This window comes from Macaca fascicularis, chromosome 17 (genome assembly GCF_037993035.2).
Source record: "Macaca fascicularis isolate 582-1 chromosome 17, T2T-MFA8v1.1".
In the NCBI taxonomy this organism is placed as follows: domain Eukaryota; kingdom Metazoa; phylum Chordata; class Mammalia; order Primates; family Cercopithecidae; genus Macaca; species Macaca fascicularis.
The window spans coordinates 88,545,207-88,561,623 of record NC_088391.1 but is presented as its reverse complement, the minus strand read 5'-3'; the positions used below and the strand labels follow the sequence as shown (position 1 = coordinate 88,561,623).

Genomic DNA, 16,417 nt, shown 5'->3' with positions numbered 1-16,417 from the left:
AAGATTACTATGGGGATAAAACTTTGAAACTATCCAATATTAGGAACCATTAAGGAAATTACACTACCTCTATAGTACTATAAAGGCATTAAAGAGGTATTAATAAACATTCTTTAATGACCTGGAAAATGCTGATGAATAATATTACACCAAAAAAAAGTAATTACAAAACTGTGTACACAGGATGATCTTGAGTATGTACGATGTGTAGTAAGAAGCAGAAGGAATCAGTCATATTTGTCATGGCTGTTACCTTTTAGTAGGTGGCAGTGGAATTACAATGCCCTCTTCCTGCTCCCGTCTTTTACCTATTTATCAAGTTAAATTAAAGCAAAACATTTTCTTATTAATTATTTTAGTGAAAAAATCTTTGATTCCTATTTAGAACTGAAGTTTGCCAGTGAGTGATTGGCTCTTCTGAAATATTCTCTGATAGGGTTTGGATCTGTGTCCTCACTAAATCTCACATTGAATTTTAATCCCTAATGTTGGAGGTGGGGTGTAGTGGGAGGTGATTGGATCATGGGAGCAGATTTCTCATGAATAGCTTAGCACCATCCCATTGGTGCTGTTCTCGTGATAGTGAGTGAGTTCTGGCGAGATCTAGTTGTTTAAAAGTGTGTGGTACTTTCCCCCTTGCTCTCTCTCTTGCTCCTGCTCCCACTTCACCTTCTGCCATGATTGTAAGTTTCCTAAGGCCTCCCCAGAAGCTGAGCAGATGCCAGCACCATGCTTTCTGTACAGTTTGCATAATCGTGAGCCAATTAAACCTCTTTTATTTATAAATTACCCAGTCTCAGGCATTTCTTATAGCAATGCAAGAATGGACTAATACATTCTCTTCTGGTGGGGGGTGGGTGGTGGGTAGCAGAGGCCTTGTGAGAACAGACTTTCAGAAAGTATCAGGTAGTCCAGCTCTTCTGAAGGAATGTACCCATCCCTGGTAAGTTCTTGCTGAGGCTAGGGAGAAAATGGGGGAGTCAGTTTCCTGTTTCCCATATGGGTTCCTGTTCTAGCTCCAGCTCAGCTTCCCACACCCACTGTGAGAGCCTTAAGGCTTGGGCAGTTCTTCACAGCACCGGGGGAAAGATGGAAGCCACCTGGACAACAGAGAGCCAACTGAGAGATGGGCTTGGGAGCTGCCATAAATGCACAATGGCTCCATTTTGCTTGTACTGGAGGTGGAGTGAAAGATAGTGCTTGTTGTGGGAAGTCAGGGACCCCGAACGGAGGGACTGGCAGAAGAACATAAATTGTGAAGATTTCATGGACATTTATTAGTTCCCCAAATTAATACTTTAAAATTTCTTACACCTGTCTTTACTGCAATCTCTGAACATAAATTGTGAAGATTTCATGGACACTTATCACTTCCCCAATCAATACCCTTGTGATTTCCTACGCCTGTCTTTACTTTAATCTCTTAATCCCGTCATCTTCATAAGCTGAGGAGGATGTATGTCACCTCAGGAACCTGTGATGATTGCGTTAACTGCACAAATTGTTTGTAGAGCATTTGTGTTTGAACAATATGAAATATGGGTGCCTTGAAAAAAGAACAGGATAACAGCAATGTTCAGGGAACAAGAGAGGTAACCTTAAACTGACTGTCAGAGAGCTGGGCAAAACAGTGCCATATTTGTATTCTTTCAAAAGCAAATAAGAGAAATATCACTGAATTCTTTTTCTCAGCAAGGAACATCCCTGAGAAAGAGAATGCGCCCCTGAGGGTAGGCCTATGAACGGCCCCCTTGGAGGTAGCTGTCTTTTACGGTTGAAGCGGAAGGGATGAAACAAGTCCCAGTCTCCTGTAGCACTCCCAGGCTTATTAGGACGAGGAAATTCCTGCCTAATAAATTTTGGTCAGACAGGTTGTCTGCTCTCAAACCCTGTCTCCTGATAAGATGTTATCAATGACAAAGCATGCCCGAAACTTCATTAGCAATTTTAATTTCGCCCCATCCTGTGGTCCTATGATCTCGCCCTGCCTCCATTTGCTTTGTGATGTTTTATTACCTTGCGAAGCATGTGATCTCTGTGACCCACACCCTATTTGTACACTCCCTCCCCTTTTGAAAATAGCTAATAAAAACTTGCTGGTTTTACGGCTCAGGGAGCATCACGGAACCTGCCAACGTGTGATGTCTCCCCCAGACACCCAGCTTTGAAATTTCTCTCTTTTGTACTCTTTCCCTTTATTTCTCAGACCAGCCAACGCTTAGGGAAATAGAAAAGAACCCATGTTAACTATCGGAGGCAGGTTCCCCTGATAAGTGCTCTTTAAAAATTACTCTGAAATTTATTTTTGGAAGTAGGATTTGAAAAATAAATAAATAAAATGAACTTCCTTGCTAGTATGAACTGGAGGGAAATAACTAGATTTGAGAAGGCTGATGGTGACATTGATCAGTGAGGCCCTATTGAAGAGGAAAGTTTGGGTAGATTTGTATGATATTATGCCCATCCTTCCTGGTTGCCAAAGCCCCAGGCCTGGACCTTCCTGTTGCTATAGAGGGCTACCAAAGAGAAAAATAATTTCACCCCACTTGTCAGGAACTTTGCTACATCTCAGCTAGACCCTTATCTATGACTCATGAGTACTGGGCAAAAAAGACCCCTCATCCTACAAAGTAGTTGGCCAGCGAACCTTATGGTGAGGAGCCTGGTCTGATTGGGTAATTCAGACAGATGGTTGTAGATGCCTCTGGTTCTTGAGAATTATAGAGATCCATGGGCAATAAACTCAACCAATAATTTTCGAGTATGTTTCAGGTCCCATTCCAGACAATGAGGATAGGATAGCAAATAATGGGTAGGTAGTATATTACTATAAATAGTGACCCCAAGGAATTGTTCTAGTGGGATATGGACTTTCTAAAAGATGAGGAGAAAAGAAAGTCATGATGTGATTTAACCTGGATTGTTTGCAGTCAAACTTTGGAGACAAGGTAGTAAGGAAAAGAGGATAGGCCATGCTATCAAATGGGTCAAGTTCTTTACACAGTATACAAAAATTAACTCAATACAGATTGAAGACTTAAATGTAAAGCCCCAAACTGTAAAAACCCTAGAAGAAAATCTAGGCAATACCATTCAGGACATAGGCGTGGGCAAAAATTTCATGAAAAACATCACCGAAAGCACTTGCAACAAAAGCAAAAATTGACAAATGGGATCGAATTAAATGAAAGAACTTCTGCACAGCAAAAGAAACTATCATCAGAATGAACAGGAAACCTACAGAGTGGGAGAAAAGTTTTGCAATCTATCCATCTGACAAAGGGCTAATAACCAGAATCTATAAAAAAACTTAAAGAAATTTACAAGAAAATAAAACAACCCCATTAAAAAGTGGGCAAAGGATATGAACAGACAGTTCTCAAAAGAAGACATTCATGTGGCCAAGAAACATATGAAAAATGCTCAACATCAAAAATAATTAGAGAAGTGCAAATCAAAACCACAATGATACAATCTCACACCGATCAGAATGGCGATTATTAAAAAGTCAAGAAACAACAGATGTTGGTGAGGTTGCAAAGAAACAGGAACGCTTTTACACTGTTGATGGGAATGCAAATTAATTCAACCATTGTAGAAGATGGTATGGTGATTCTACAAATATCTAGAACTAGAAATAACATTTAATCCAGCAATCTCATTACTGGGTATATATCCAAAGGAATATAAATCATTCTATTACAAAGATACATGCATGTATATGTTCATTGCAACATTATTCATAATAGCAAAGACATGGAATTGACCCAAATGCCCCTCAGTGACACACTGGATAAACAAAATGTGTTACATATACACCATGGAATACTATGCAGCCATAAAAAGAATGAGATCATGTCCTTTGCAGGAACATGGATGGAGCTGGAAGCCATTATCAGCAAACTATTGCAGGAACAGAAAACCAAATACTGCATGTTCTTACTTATAAGTGGGAGCTGAATAATGGGAACACATGGAAGGGGAACAACACTTACTGGGGCTGTCAGGGGGTGGATTGGGGCGAGGGAGAACATTAGGAATAAATAATGCATGCTGGGCTTAATACGTAGGTGATGAGTTGATAGGTACAGCAAGCCACCATGGTACATGTTTACCTATGTAACTAATTTGCACATGTACCACAAAACTTAAAATAAAAATAAAAATTAAAAAAAATAGGTAAAGGTCTGTCTCTGGGTCCTGGCCTCTAAAGCAATGCTGTCTTGGGCCAATTATTTAACACTTTTGGGCCTCAGTATTCTCATTTATAAAATGAATTTGTATGACAAGTCAAAAGTCAACTTTTCTAGAAATGCAAAATTGTTTTGCAAATGTATGTATTCTCATTGCTTCTCCAACACTTATTATCTTCACCAACACTTGTTATTGTCAGACTTCTTGGTTGCCTGCCAGAAGCAAAGGTTAAGTCTTTTTTGGAGGAAGATGAAATCAACCAGAGCCTCAAATTATTTTACCATTTTTAGTATGTATTTCCTAGTGTGAAACAGATAATCTGGCATTTGGAGACAAGTATTGATCCATAAACCCAGAGAAACAAGTGACAAAACTGAACAGACTTATGAGGAATCTAACAAGTAAAGATATTATACATAGACTTTAGAGTAACTATGCTTAATATTTTTAGGGATTTAAAAGACAAGATTGAGAACTGAAATTTTTTTTAAACGACTGAATAAAAATTATAGAATTAAAAATACAATAACTAAAAGAGGAATGGATTTGTACATTTAAAGATGGTTAAAATGCCAATTTTATGTTATATATATTTTACCACAAAAAGAGAGGGCAATAGGTTTAACAGAAAATTGGACATTGTTTTCAGAGGTAATAACCTCTGAACTAAGGGAAAATTTGAAGAAAATACTCAGACTGAAACACTGAAAAAGAATCAAAAGGTAGAAACGAGTATCAGACATACTTGAGATGTGATAATAAGGTCTAACATAAGTGCAATTGGAATCCCAGAAAGAGAAGAGAGAGCTTATGGTAGAAGCAAATAAGAAGAGATAGTGGACAAAGGCACTCAGAATCAGGGAGACAGGAAAAATATTTGATAAGTGGTTGGGACAGGCACTGATCAATCAGAATGGACATGGCAGGAGTCAATAACTGGCAGGGCCATGGTATTGTGTCCCAGCTGAATATCAGCCCGCCTTCCACTAGGGGACACAGCCTACTCACCACCATGCAGCTCTGCCTGGCAGGTTCAAGCCTGCCAGGAGTCATATCATAACCTCTGCTGGGACAGCTACCCTGACAAGGGCAAGAACACCTGTTCCCCCTCTTCTATTCCTGCCTCAGCTGGGACACAAGCCCCCCTGCAGGCACAATTCCTCTAGCTGGAGTTACCTCCTGTTCACTCAGAGACATTGATGTCCATCCAGAAATAAAGGGGATGCCAGAGAGCAGACAGTGCCTGTCCTAGCCAGGTTGCCTTTCACACTCTTGTTGCTGCTACCCTGCCTTTGAGGCCAGCACACTGCCTGACGACTTCCCATCTCTTAGACCTTTGGTTTCTTTCATCTCTCTAGTACTGTGGATGCACTGGTCTCTGATCTAATTTCAGCTCCTGACACGACTTTTCTTCTCATTCCCCTGGGAGTGACCAGAAATAGCCCTGAGATTGCACAACTTCAGGGGTAACTTCCTCCAGCATTCAATGTGCAGGGCAGGCCTGGCAGGTCATGACATAGCATACAGTGTGAATGGTGCACGCTGGACATGGGAAATCCCACAGTGTTATGATCAGTGTATTTGCAAGGGGGGCACTCTGTGAATCCTGAAGTGCTAGCAGTTGAGAAATCTTCTACATTTTCGGCTTTGGCTATTGTTTGGATGTGGTGACCATCTTTTCCTCTCTCCTTCTTGTTGTATCTCTGGGGATGCAGATCACAGTATTTACTCCTCTGACCACAGTGCAAGGAACCTTACCTGCTTCGCTCCTCATAGTTCTCACTGGGGATAAACACGTGACCCAGGACAGGCTAATCAGAGCCCTTCCCTGGGATTTTCTACGCATGTACCAGCAGAAAGATGCACCCCTTCTGCTATGGGATTGCAAATGTGGAACTCTAAGCCCAGAATTGTTTATAGCCAAGCCCTGTGCTTATACAAACCATAAGGATTAGGAGGACATTAGGCCAAGTGTTGAGAGAGAAAGGAGTAGGTAGATGAAAACATATTATTTGAGTCCCTTGGACTGCCTAGTTATATAAGGCTTTGTAGGCCCAGTTTTGCTTAAGATAGTTTTAGTTGAGTTTTAATCTCCTCCAGAACAACCTGAAAATAAGAAAATCTTGGTACTTTAGGCATTTCTTACACAAGGGCTATACAAAATGCCTATTATTTCATAAGCCCATAAAATGTGGGGCTGCAGAGATGAAGGACAGTCTCTGGCAAGTGATTTTAAATCAAGTTAAAGTAACATTAAGTGACACACCAGCAGGCAGCACACACACCTAGCCAGCCCTGCCTGGAACTCCTGCAGATAGCAGCTTCTGCAGATACACTAGAAAAGCATTTGAGCCAATTTGGGCTGCAATTTCCATCCTAACTTTCCCTGGGTATAAAGACCAGTATCTGTGCTGCCCTAGCACCTGCCAAACATTTCCTCCTCACCAGACAGCCGACTTTGAGAGGGAAAGGCAGGACAAAACATCTCTAGTTTTTGCTGTCAGCTCAAATGAATGGAAAGCTGACTATTCTGCTGCTGCTAAGTGTACCCAGGCTGACGCATTGGTTGCCATGGTGCCTGAGTGCACTCTGCCACTGCCGAAAATCTCTGCACCTGTACCTGCAAAATACCACTGACAGGGAGCTTATTTCTGTGATTAAAGTAGTTACTCATGCATTAACAGCACAGGAGAACATTCTGCAGACCTGGAATGTGATGTCTCCATAGGTCAAATAGGAACACTTTATGGATACACTTTAGCAGGTAGTTCAATGTCATTTCAAAGCATTGACTGAGAAGCAGGGGGGCATAGATCTCAGAGGGAGCACAGGGGCATGGAAATCTTGCTTTGTGGACAGGGAGGTCAGACAGTAAGTAGCTGAAGGGTTGGTGTGGACATAGAGAGAGTCATAAAGAACATAGCTTTGCTGGTGTTTGAAAGCCTCCAGTGTTTTGTTGGTGTGGTGTTAGAAGGCCAGAATGGTGAGCAGACAGCACCCATTTGGGTCTGTTTCTTCCCATTTTCCATACTGTAGCCCTGGTCTAGGTCTTTATTATTCCTTTTCCCCGGACTATTGCAGTTAATGCCTAATCTTCTCCCTGGAGTAATTTGTCTTCTTTTTTCAACTTATTTTCCATCCGGGTTGGGGGAGGTCATCATTCCGTGGCTTGCCCATTATACTCTTCTGCTCAGGAACCTTCAGTAGCTCCTTTCTGCCTTCCGCATGGTCCTCAAGGTTCTCCATGATCGTACCTGACTCTCCTTTCCAGGTTTGTCTCCTACCCCTTGACTTCATACACTAGATTCTTCCAGATGGAGCGAGGCATTTACTCACAATATCCTCACAGTGTCTTTGAAAGCTGGAATCCTCCAAGACATACCACTGAAAACTTCCTTCATGAATCCTCCCATCTTCTTCCGAGCAAACAGAATATCTCCCTTTCCCAATTCTCCCTTTGCATGGCACGTGTCCATAATCTTGAATTATAATGGTTTCATAATTCTTTGTGAGCATCTTGAGTACAAAACCCCGCTTATTCATCATTGTATCATACATGCAATTCATTTTTTCCTCCCCTCTCCTCAACAAACCAGTTTTACATCTTATTTGTGAATTCATTTAAGCATCATTTTCTGTCTATAGATATGTGAGCCCTAGAATTCTCCTCTGAACCAGTTTTAACATCTTACTGGTTTCCTCATTGATTAATGAATTAAATAAAATCTTTGACACATTTGTTTTTATTATTTTTTAAGTTTTATTTTAAGTTCAGGGGTACATGTGCAGGTTTGTTACATAGGTAAACTTGTGTCATGGGGGTTTGTTATAAAGATTATTTCATCACCCAGGTATTAAGCCTAGTACCCATTAGTTATTTTTCCTGATCCTCTCCGTTCTACCACCCTCCACCTTCTGATAAGTCCCAGTGTGTGTTATTCCCCTCTATGTGTCCGTTGTTCTCATCATTTAGCTCCCACTTATATGTAAGAACATGTAGTATTTGGTTTTCTGTTCCTGTTTTAGTTTGCTAAGGATAATGGCCTCCAGCTCCATCCATATCCCTGCAAAGGACATGATCTCATTCTTTTTAGACAAATGTATTTTATATTTGCATGAGAGCCCTGATTATATTCTATTTTAAAAACTATCCTGTAACAATTTATTCCTGAATATGCATTTGTCCATTCATTTGCTCATCACAAACATTAAACACCAAAAATAAGCGTGCAAATAAGTTATTTTCATAAAGTTAAATGAGCCCATTTGTTAACTTATTCATCCATTTGTTCATATTTTGAACTTTTGTTATGTGACCACTCCCATTAGAATCATAAATGTTATATTTATTTGCACTAAAATCATAAAGTTTTATCAAGTCTTAACCATCAACATTTCTTACAGGAGGCATTTTGGGACTGTAATTTGATGAGAATACTGGGAAGAAAGGACCTTGACCTGGCTGTAGGTGACATTTGGAGAGTGTCTGGGAGCATCATGACTCAGCAGTGAGAGGCTCTGGGTAGAGAAGGAAACCTGATAGGCTCTCCCTCAGCAGCGGGCTGCCTCCCCACTGGCGCATATGGAACCTGAATCTTTCCATCTTCTGCTCTGGCTTCTGTGGCTTTTGCAGTGATCTGAAACACTTGGAGGAGACTCAGGGCACAGAGCCATCAAAGTTAATCAGAGCTTGGAAATGTGAAGGCCTAAAAGCAAAACTGCAAGAGCTGAGATGATTTATGAATGAAGAGAAATTTTGTGGCTGCCTTAAAAATCTGTGAAAAGTAATTATAAAGAAAGATGGTGACCAACTTCTTTTTAGTGCACATTGAGTAGGTGAAGAAATAGGTTTTGATGTAAAAATTGCTCAGTAGTGAGTGCTATTAAATATCGGAATTGATCAATGAAAGAAGCTAGGGGCTCTCTTCTGATGGTCTTTAGAAAAGCAGATTGCACATTTATATTACAATGCACACATGTGTGGCTTTATCCAGAGGTCACAGGGACGATGAAATTATTTCTTAGATTTCCAGGTAGAGACAAGTTCTATGACTCTCATCTGGCATATATCCTTGAGATTACAATTTGCTCCACGTGGATGAGGACCTAACATTAATGTGGAAAGGCATTAGCTAAACTTGTCTTTGATTTTCCTGCAGCTGCCTTCTCTGCAGTGCTTCTGAAGATACACTTCTAATACTTGTTTAGTATTAACTTTGTCGGAAGGCACGGGGAAAAGCCCTGGTTCATGGAATCAACAGGTTTTCTTTTGGGTCCTCTCTTTGCTATGCCATCTTCTCTTTATAGCAAGTAACTCCTCTCTTCAGTCTCAGTTTCTTGTTTGTAAAAAGGAAAGATTATATCTTACCTCAAAGGATTTTTGTGTGTGTGTGAAAACAAAGTCTAATAGTGTGTATGAAGCACTTTATAGTTATAGCACATTGTTATAAATGATAAGTAATAAAATGTTACCCAATATTAATGTTTGCTTTGTATCATCATATTATTTCAAAAGTAACAATGCTCTATTTACATGCAAGTGATCACACTGTAATTTATGTAATATTAAATATTATCCCACTTAAAATATAGATTCATATACAGTTTCAGTCCTAAAGGGCTTTTTCCCATGAAGATGCAGCATAAAACATGCACATGGGATGTGCATGCACACACACACATGCACACACTTCACACATACATACCACACATACACCCACACACACCTTACACACACACAACACACACCATACACACACGACATAGTCTCACCAAACTTGTGCATGGGGGCCTTTGGTGGCCGGCAATCAGATTACTTATTTGTTTTAATAAGTAAGGTTGAGCTTACTGCCTTCCCCTCACGTCCATCACTCCACTCACTGTCATTACAGTGAGGCCAAGAAAAATCACAAAGGAACTGGGGAAGGGAAAAAATGTGTAGAAAATAAATAGAAAGGAAGGGTAAATTTAAAGAAGGCAATGCAAACCATGCTATTCCCACCCTTCTCCATCCCTTGATTTTTCCTTATCTCTGCATCTGAAAGAGAAATATTCAGCAGGAAAAAAAAAAAGCAAAATGCAGAAGAGCCCACCCCAAGCTTTGCATCTGCAGGTGAGCAGTGGGAAGAACCCACAGGCATTTGGCGAACATCCTCTCATGGCAGGTGTGGAGCTGTGAGGACCAGGGCAGGGACAGAGGAGTGGAGGGTGAGCTGACATCCTGCTTTAATTCCTGGGCCCCAGCAGTTGCCTGTCTAGAGAAGAGCAGTGCTAGGGGTACAGGCTTTGGAGAAAATGTCAATTTCTGGCTTGAATAACACTTACATAACTTTGCATTTATAATCCTGCTTCTCTATTAGAGAGCAAAATATCAGATTATCTGATATCTAGAAGATCATTTGTAGAAAAGATGGCACAGCCTGAGGCCTGGCTCAGTTCATGAAATGATTCATTTGGAGCCTGTTCACAGAGGCGTCTCATCTCATTAGAATATGCACATGAAACCTCCTTTCTCAGTTGAATTTTCACCAATAACTTCGGCCCAAAGATACTATTCCTTTGGGTAATGAGTCCTGTGATGTCATCTTAGCCAGATTCCATAAGTTTCTATACACTTAAGAAATGATGATAATAGTATGATTCCATAACTTTGTATTCACTGTTACTAGGACAGTCTAATTCTACACTTGAAGACACTGTCTTGTTCACTTTAAGATGTCCAACCTGAAAGCTGCTTTTCTCCCTTTGTCTTAGCAGAAGTTGTCCTATCTGCAGCACTAACAAGAGAGTTCTCAGCCCTGGCTCCAACTGGGAGCTTCTAGTTCTCTCTAAGGCTGAGTGATTCTGGGGTGGGGCTTGAGTGGAAGTATTTCTTTCTGACCTCTCAGAGATTCTAACGTGTGGCCAAGGTTGAGCACCGCTGCTGGGAAGCAGCACCGGTGGGTGGGTGAGAGGAGGAGCTACACCGTGCTGGTCCCTGCAGCTTCCCTTCAGCTCCTCCAGGGTACATGGCAAGAAGAAGGAGGGAAAGGGCCAGGTGTTCTGTTTAATGGAAGTGGGGGCAGTTGTCTTCTTGGCTGCTCACTGTGGCCCCCCAGCTCTGGAAGGCTTCTGAGTGCTGGCTGTCTCTGGAGGCACAGGAGTGGGACTCCGTAAGATGGTGAAAGCCCAGCTGTCTTCCAAAGTGCCTGCTCCACCCCAAGGAAACCCACACACTCCTGTCACACCAAAGGTGGCAGTGCAGGAGGCACCCCTATAACTGTTCTCTCCATATCCCCCAAATCCACCTCTCCATCTAGCTCTAACTCCCCTTTTCCCTGCTCAGGTGTCAGACCAGGACTTGTGCTGGCTGAATAGATACCTGCATTAGCCAGCGTTCATCCAGATAAACAGAACCAGAACCAACAGCAATAAGATGTCTATGTGCTCATGTATGTGTGTATATGTATGTATGTGTATAGTATCTATAAACCGATTCATCAGTCTACCTATCTACCTACCTATCTATGGAGAGGCACTTATTTTAAGGAATTGGCTCACATGATTGTGGGAGCTGGAAAATCTGAAACCTGCCTTAAGTCCCAAGGCAGACTGGAGGTGGAATTCTTTCCACTCTGGGGACCTCTATCTTCCTCTTAAGTCCTTCAAATAATTGGAAGGGTAATCTGCTTTACTCAAAGTCTGATTTAAATGCTCATCACATCTAAAAAGTGCCCTCACAGCAACATCTAGACTGTTGCTTGACCAAACAACTGGTCACCAGAGCCTAGCCAAGTTGACACATAAAATTACCCATTACAGTATCCAACTGGGGAAATGTATGACCCTTGGTTCCAGGGGGAGGTAATATTCCCATTTTCCTCCAGGAAGAAGGTACCTGGAGGGGCACCCACTCTCTCCCCTCCCTGCCCTCTCTTGTAGCTGCCTAGGGTGAGAGGTGGAAGGAAAGGGACTTGTTCTGCACATCGGTGCTTCCCCTCTGGCCTAGAAGCTGACTGCTGCCAACTTATTTAGCACGCGGGGCAGCTAGTCTATTTTGTTCTCGGTTTTGAACCTTAATAACAACTTTAGGATAACAGAAGAAGCCCCACTCAATATCCTGGCATACATTGAATATTGTAGATGATAACGTAGCCCCAACACATGTTCTGTTTCTTATATACATCTGGAACCACCTTAAAAACTTGGCAACCTGAGCTATGGAAAGATCCCTATTTAAGAAGAACCCAAAGCTACTAAGACAAATACAGGTCAGAAACTTAGAAGGGTGCGAGAAAGAGGCTGGACTGAATGGTCTGAATTCTGGGTATATATGAATAAACCCTCAAGTTCATATATTAAAGCCCTAACTGGCAATATGACTGTATTTAAAAATAGGTGGTTTAGGAAGTAATTAAGGTTAAATGAGGTCATAAGAGTAGGGCCCTGATCCAATCAGGCTGCTGGCTTTATAAGAGGAGGAAGATCTCTCTCTCTCTCTCTCTCTATCTCTTTTTCCTCCAGTGAACTCAGAGGAAAGGCCATGTGGACATACAAGGAGAAGGCGGCTGTCTGCAAGCCAGGAAGAGAGCCCTACCAGACACCAAACATGCTAGCACCTTGATCTTGGACCTTTCAGCACGCACAACTGTGGGAAATAAATTTCTATTGTTTAAGCCCCCCAGGCCATGGTATTTTGTGACAGCAGCCTGAGCTGACTAAGGCAATCACCCCGATGGTAAACCTGCCCTTGTGGAGGTGAGTGAGATGGGAATTTCGTTGAATGCTGCTATGGTTTGGAGAAGGTTTGCTTGGCCTCACCACGTGTTATGTTGAAATTTGATCCCCAGTGTTGGAGGCAGGGTCAGGTGGGAGATGTTTGGATCATGGGAGTAGATCCTTCATGAATGGCTTGGTGCCCTTCTCCTGGAAGTGAGAGAGTTCTCACTCTTCGTTCCCGCAAGAACTGGTTGTTGAAAAGAGCCTGGCAGCTCCTTTTCTCTCTTTTTCTCTCTCTTGCCATGTGATGCTGGCTCCACTCCACCTTCTGCCATGATTGGAAGCTTCCTGAGGTCTCACCAGAAGCAGATGCTGGCTCCATGCTTCTTGTACAGTCTGCAGCACCGCGAGACGCACAAAAATCTTTCTTTCTAATTACCTAGGCTCACGTATTCCTTATAGCAACACAAATGGACAAAGACAAATACATTCATACATAAATGCACACACGCATATATGTAAGTGTATACCAACATACATGAATACATGTACATATAGTTAAGTGTACTCAAACACACAGACATACACACATATATAAGTGTGTACACACACACACACACACACACAGTTATATATTCATGACTTTCTTTTCCAGGATGAATAAGGCTTTTTCTGCCTTATTGGAAAAACATTTCTTTCATTACTTCCTAATCCCTCCACTGCCATCTCATTTAACTCCTGAACTCCAGTTGGCAGATGTTAATATATCCTTATTAGGGACAAGTGTTTTGGATCAATTCATACATCTTTCCATATGGTAATGGAAAGTTTTAATTGCTTGGAGTGAGCTATTTGATCAGTCTGTTTGCCCATTTTCTTTCAGAGGATAAAAGGGTATTTGTTAGGCTCTGAATGCAAGAGAAAAAATGCAAAGCCCACGTTTAATATCCTTTGGGTACAATTTATATTTTAAATTTCATAATTGTAGCCTTTCAAATCATTATTTTTTAATGCAGTTAAATATAATTCATTAGCACAGTGCTGAAAATAGCAATAACATTTGCATCGACACTGTAGAGTCGATGTAATCAGCAGCTTCTGAGCCCACTGAGATTTTTGTGGCCAGTTCAGTAGGACCACAGAACGGTCATGCGTTCTGCCGCGTGTAGGGAGAGAGTCAGTAGCTTCTGCTAGTGAAGAGTGGTGGTCCTGGGACTAGCTAGCTCTCCGGTTTCGTACTCTGGAGAGCCGATGGCTGCACCACACATAAAATGGCACGTACTCTATGTGTGGTGCAGCCATCGGCTCTCCAGAGTACGAAATCGGCAATGCTCAGCGGCCATTTTGGGGTTCATTGCAGCCTCCTAGTTTTTTTATTTACCTTTGTTTATAAGATTCTTGTGGTCTACAGAGAAAAAAAGGAGCAAGTATTAAGAAAAAAGTCCTGAGGTCTAATTCTGCCACATTTCAATATTTTCATATTGGCTTTTGTGAATTAAAATGTGGAGTAAGAGCTTTGAAAGCATGATGCGAAGGCTCAAGACAGAGGAACAGACCCACGGAATCCTGTCTCCCTTCCATTCCACTTTCCCCTCTCCTCTGAGGCCGCGGAAGCCGCTCTCGCCCTTCTCCTTACCTGGGTCCTCCGCACAGCGCTCTTCTGTGCTGCTTCTCCCTGTCTTCTGCCATCGTTTTTTCTTCTTTTCCTCCTAGCCTCCCCTCTTCTTTCTCACTGCTGCTGACCCATCGGTATTGTTTGCCTCTCAAGCTGAAGTCCCACGTGGATCCTTTTGTGTCCCACTGAGTGCAAAAGCCACACAGCCCTCAAGTCTCCGGTGCAGCTGTTCGGCTTTGCCTGGGACTGATCCCCAGGGCAGGTCCGGGGCTCCCCGGGGCAGCGCTCAGCGCAGGCGTCAGGAGATGCTAATGAGGCTTCCCAGGCCAGCGGACTGGACTGCATCGCACCACCCAGGGGCCCTCTTCGCCAGTCAACTGCTCTGCCGTCGTCCAGTTCGTGCCTTCTTAGGGCCCTCAGGTACCTGCAGCTCCTCTTCAGCATGAAGGTGAGGCCCCGGCTTCTGCCCCTTTCTCAGTCCACCTCTGCGTCAGCATTCGCTCGGGAAAAGCCCTGCTGCTCCCAGAGACAAGAAGGGAGAAAACTTCGTACCCAGTCTTTTCTTCGCCCATTGTCTTTTGCTCTCAGTTATTTTCTTTATTTCAAAGGACAGGGTAAAACTTCTTAGGACTGGAAGTTTGGATATTGCTAGGGCTGCTTTTTGGGGGAAAGCCTCACAGGGAAGGAAGACGTATCCATTCTCTTTCACCCTTTGGGGATTTCGGGGTGGCTTATTTTCTAAATTATTGATATGGTTTGGCTGTGTCCCCACCCAAAACTCATCTTGAATTATAATCCCAATAATCCCCACATGTCGAAGGCAGGACCAGGTGAAGGTGATTGGATCACGGGAGCGGTTTCCCCCGTGCTGTTGTCGTGAGAGTGAGTGAGTCTCACGAGATCTGATGGTTTTATGGCTTTTCCCCCACGGGCACTCGCTCATTCGGTCCTGCCGCCCTGTGAACAAGGCACCTATTTCTCCTTTGCCTTCCGTCCTGATAAGTTTCCAGAGGCTTCCCCAGCAATGCAGAACTGTGAGTCAATTAAACCTTTCATTCATAAATTTCCTTCATAAAGAACGGCCAGTCTTAGGCCGTTCTTTATAGCAGCGTGAGAATGAACTAATACAATTACCAACTACAAGTACTCTTTTTTTTTTTGAAAGGAGAGAAACATGGCATTTGTCTGACCCCTTATACTTCTAGTCCTCTGGGCTCATTTTTGGAGTCTATTATTAGAATCATATAGGGCCAGAAGGACGTGACAGTCAAGTTGTGAAAGAAGGGACTAAAAACTTTATCTGCTCATTTCTATCCCCCTGCTTTTATTTGCTTTAATCTTTACTGCCCTTGATTGCTGCATGTACCCATTTACGGATATTTTATAACATTCAGTAAATAATATAACACATTTTAAAACTTATAAGTTTCAATTTTTGTGTGTTTAACACAGTGCCACTGTCCTAAGTATACAATAAATATCAGCTATTAAATTTACTACTTTCAGAAAATATCTCCACTTATTTTATTAACTCTTCACCCATACCAATGCATGATTAGTTTTTTCCCCTCTACTGATATTTACTTATAAAAATGGGATTAAATAAAATGTTTTCCATTCCCAATTCTGTTATTTTACTTGTTCTCCTCTAAGCAATTTCTCCAAACTAGCCATGATTGAAAATAATGATAATTTTTAAAAAGCCATCCAGCTTTCTTTATTCTGATTTCATCCACCCTTGGCTTACTTTTAAATATAATAATGTTGTCATTTCAACCTATCTGCTTGGAATATAATCCTTCTGTCTCTAGGGGAAGTCATTTTTTGAAGAGTAAAAAATAAGGATTTTGATTTTGAACTAGAAGTTATCTTGAAGATCTTGAAGTCACACATAGTTACTTGATTCAAGAA

At 41.9% G+C, this 16,417-nt stretch overlaps 1 long non-coding RNA gene across 1 annotated transcript in view; it reads left to right on the top strand.

The window, feature by feature from the left end:
* LOC135968133 (uncharacterized) overlaps positions 1 to 16,030 on the top strand; it is a 74,858-nt gene extending 58,828 nt beyond the window's left edge. Inside the window, exons 3-4 of the long non-coding RNA XR_012426468.1 lie at positions 12,697 to 12,930; positions 14,605 to 16,030. This is a non-coding gene — a long non-coding RNA (uncharacterized lncRNA). The remainder of the gene's footprint in view (positions 1 to 12,696; positions 12,931 to 14,604) is intronic.
* The last annotated feature ends 387 nt before the right edge of the window (positions 16,031 to 16,417 follow it).